General features: G+C 60.3%; 1 protein-coding gene across 3 annotated transcripts in view; it reads right to left on the reverse strand.

Moving 5' to 3' along the window:
* The window catches only part of PHACTR3 (phosphatase and actin regulator 3), a 178,791-nt gene that overhangs the window by 116,055 nt on the left and 59,082 nt on the right, over positions 1–3,654 (reverse strand). The window contains exon 1 of one of the 3 annotated variants that reach the window (XM_006141850.3): positions 1,009–1,158. The exons of the other annotated variants lie outside the window; for them this stretch is intronic. The gene's annotated coding sequence lies outside the window, so the exon portion shown is untranslated. Of the gene's footprint in view, positions 1–1,008; positions 1,159–3,654 lie in introns of those variants that run through there. 3 annotated transcript variants of the gene reach the window in all.

Consider the following 3,654-nt stretch of genomic DNA (forward strand, 5'->3'; position numbering starts at 1 on the left):
CAGGAATGGGGCCGGGAGACAGCTTTCCCTGCTGCTTTCTAGTCCAACCTTGATTATTTCTGAATGAACTTCGGCCATGCCTTTGTCCCGCTGTGCTCTTCTTAGGCGCTGTAAGTGGTTGCTGGCACTATGCATTCGCATAGGTCCAAATTCGTCCTCAAGGCATAATGTGTAAACCGCCCCCCTGCAGGCGGCCTGGCCCCATCTCTCCTTAAGAAGAAGCTAGCAGGGGCAGAGCGGTTTGAATGCAGACAAGCACCCCTCTCCTGAAGTCACTGGGGTCCAGAATCACCATTTTCCACCGGATCAAAAAGCCCTGCAGCCCAGAGACCCAGCAGAGCCTCTGGAAGCTGCCTGTCCTCAGAAACACACGGCGTGTGTTCACATTCAGCAGGGCTCCCACCTCCGTCCTAGGCCCCAACTCCGGATGTCCAACCTCACTTGCAAATTCTTTCTCATGAACGAAAATCCACAAACGATGCTAAATCTTAAGTCACACAAGGCAAATGAACATCCCACACCCCCTGAGGACTCCATGGAGATTCCTGAGCGAGAATGACACCGACAGAGTATTTACTCCCGACGCCAAATGAAGGTCTCACCTCCTCTCGCACAACCTGGGGACAGGACACTGCGCTCCTGCACGCCAGCGGCAGTCTGTCCTCCGGGTGGGACATTTCATGGGGAGCCCAGAATAGGTTAAAATAACGTTCACAGGGAAATGAAAGATCACAGGGCTCTCTTGGGGCCCAGGCAGCAGCTCAGGGCTGGTCCTGTTCTGACCCAACTGACAGAAAAACGAGCCTCTGTGAGGATGGGGCAGACCACTCCTCACCTCAGACTCCAAATGCCCTCATTCAATTCAAGTAAAAAACAAACAAACAAACAAAAAAAAACCTACCCTCCAGTCTGCCGCTGTGAGCATCTGCAAAGCCCTTGTTTTTAAGAAATCTTCTTGTAAAGCACAGCCCACCCCTCTGTCCCACCAGAGGAGGCAATTCAACTTACCATACGGTCAGAGAGTAACTCTGGATGAAGGTCCTCATTTTCCCAAGAAACTCTGCTCGCCCTGCAGGCTCCTGGACCCCGCACCCAAACCTCCCTGCAGGCAGAGGCTGGCCAAGCGCCCCGCACGACTAGCTCACTGGCTCAGACTGGCTCCGCTGCCTGACAAAGCCCCAGCCGGCGCGGCACGGCAATCGTCAGGACGCTCCCGTCTGCCTTCTGGACCGAAGGCCGTTATTATCTGTAAACATTTTTAAATATAGACGTTGCAGGAGTGAAGGGGGGTGGGCAGCCCCGGGCCTGAGGAACGAGCTCAGTGGACCGAGCGACCAGCCCCAGCCAGCCCTCGGCTCTGCTGCGTACCAGGCGCCCGGATCCTCTCTGTGCCACGGTTGTTGCCCAGCACTGCCAGGACTATCCGAGCTGGCAGCTGGTGGAATCTGGCAGAAACACCAGAGCGAAGCCCTGAATCCCACATGCACAATCCATGCCACCAGCAGCTTCTCCTGACCCCCAGCAGGCCCAAGAGCCCCAGGACGGCCTTCTTGGAGGGCCCTGTCTTTCCTGTCCTCTCCTGCTGCACAGTGACCTTGGCCATGTGCAGGTGGCAGCAGCTGCAGCAGGCTGAGATCCGGGAGGCTGCCAGAGCCTGGTCCAGTGGGACCGTAGCAGGAGACAGGGGCTCACTCAAGTCCAGAACCAAGATGCTGCAGGTGGGAGCCAAGCCGCACCTCTGACCCAGGCCCAGGGGCAGGAGCAGGGTCCTCGGCCTCAGTTTCAGTGTGCTGGCACCTGAGGCCACCCGTTCCTCGAGGTGGGCCCACCTTGTGCACTCACTGTGTTTGGCGGTGCCCTGACCTCTACCCACCAGACGTCAGGAACATGCCCAGGCATGGCCGCCAGCCCCTGGGACAGAATGGCCCCCACCGAGGAGCTGCAGGACAGAGAGGATCTCTGGGTCTGTTCAGGCCCCACCTCGTCAAGACTCTGAACTGCAGGGATGTCGTCTCCTGACCTTGCACGCCCGTCACACAGGGCCTAACGGGGCCCGCCGCAGCGGCTCAGCTACCAGAGTGCCAAGACCTTCTCAGGAGGCAAAGAGCCATACCGCGAGCTGGGAGGGGTGCGGGGGAGAAACTGAGACCCTGAGAGCCCGCATCACTGGCCCCTGTGTTGTCACCACTGACTTCCGATGGACACCTGCTCCGTACCTGGGCCACACCGGGTCCTATCCTCCCCCCCGGGCGTGGAGGCGGTTTCCCAGTTTGCAGAGGCAGAAGCAGGCCGGGAGAGGCTGCGGCACCAGGGTGAGGCGGGCCCGGAAGGCATGACAGTCTGGACAGAAGCTTCGGCTCTCCGGCATCACTGACCGCCTGTCTCCCTGATCTGCCGGCCTGGAAGGGACTTACTTTGGGAGAGGCTGGTCTAACTCAGAAGGGTCTTCTACAGAGACAGGGATGATGTCTCTGCGAGGGAAGAGTTGTGCTCCCAGGGAAGAGATCGCAACGGCCGCTGACAAGGGGCTGTGGCCGCACAGCCTGGCCTCCTGAGACACCAAGGACCCCGCAGCCCCAGGGCAGCGAGGTGACTGGCAGCATGAGCCCTGTCCCCACTCTGTCCCCGCCTCCACAAAGGACAGGACCCAGTCTGGTGGGAGCCCGGCTTCCCCAGAGCAGCCCTCGCGGCTAATGCAGCCGGTAATGAGACCTTTCCTGAAGCCAGCGCGGCGTGGAGAGGAGGGTCACACGCACACCTTTCTGGAGACACGCCGGGGTAGACTGAAGGCCGCGGCCCGCGGAAGAATGGAAGGTCCGGCCCGCTGGGCAAGGGGTCCACCTTCCTACTCCCACCTGTTCGAGACCTGAGCTCCAGCCACAGGCTCGTCGGAAAGGAAAATCTGGTGAGCAGATGTGAACTTGGGTTCCTACGAAGGTTGTCTGGGGAGAGGAGAATTCCTGGTCAACCCTTTGGAGCCACGAAGGTCACCTTCCCTTGGCGAGGGCCAGTCCCCTGCTTCATTCCCAGGAGGAAGGAGCACCTCCCCTGGGCCCTCAGTGCTCAGGCCAGACTGCTCTGACCGGGCGCCCCCAGGCCTCCTCACTCCGAGACAAGTTGGACAGGGACCTGCTGGAGTGGGTGGCACAGCCAGTGGCAGGACACCCTGTGCCCACGCCTGCTCTAAGGCTCCCAGCCATGGTGGCATCGGGGGCGTGTGAGCCAACCCCAGCCGTTGGGCCAGTGTGACCTTCATCTTCACCTCTGACTCAGAGCGGCACCCCACCTCGCCTGGCTGGCACTCCGACCTGCCCATGTCACTGTCAACGACCCAGAGCAAGTGGCAATTCGGAGCTTCATAGCAGAACACTGTCCCCGAGAGATGGGGCACCTCTGAGCTCAGATCCCCAAATGGCCTGTGTCCCCCTTCACTTGCCAGAACCACGTGGGCCATCTGTGCCCTCATGGGTGGGTTTCTGCACCAGCCCCCAAGTGCCTCTCGGCAAACGGGGCCACGCGTGTGGCACTGTGTGACAGCAACAAGGCTCAGAGCTCACTTGGACTAGCTTGAGTGGACAGGGGGTGACGGGAGAAGGACAAGCAAGCCTCATCGGCCTGGCCTGCCCGGACACCCCCCCACCGCTCACCCCACCC

Source organism: Tupaia chinensis, unplaced genomic scaffold (genome assembly GCF_000334495.1).
Source record: "Tupaia chinensis unplaced genomic scaffold, TupChi_1.0 Scaffold000066_1, whole genome shotgun sequence".
NCBI lineage: Eukaryota > Metazoa > Chordata > Mammalia > Scandentia > Tupaiidae > Tupaia > Tupaia belangeri.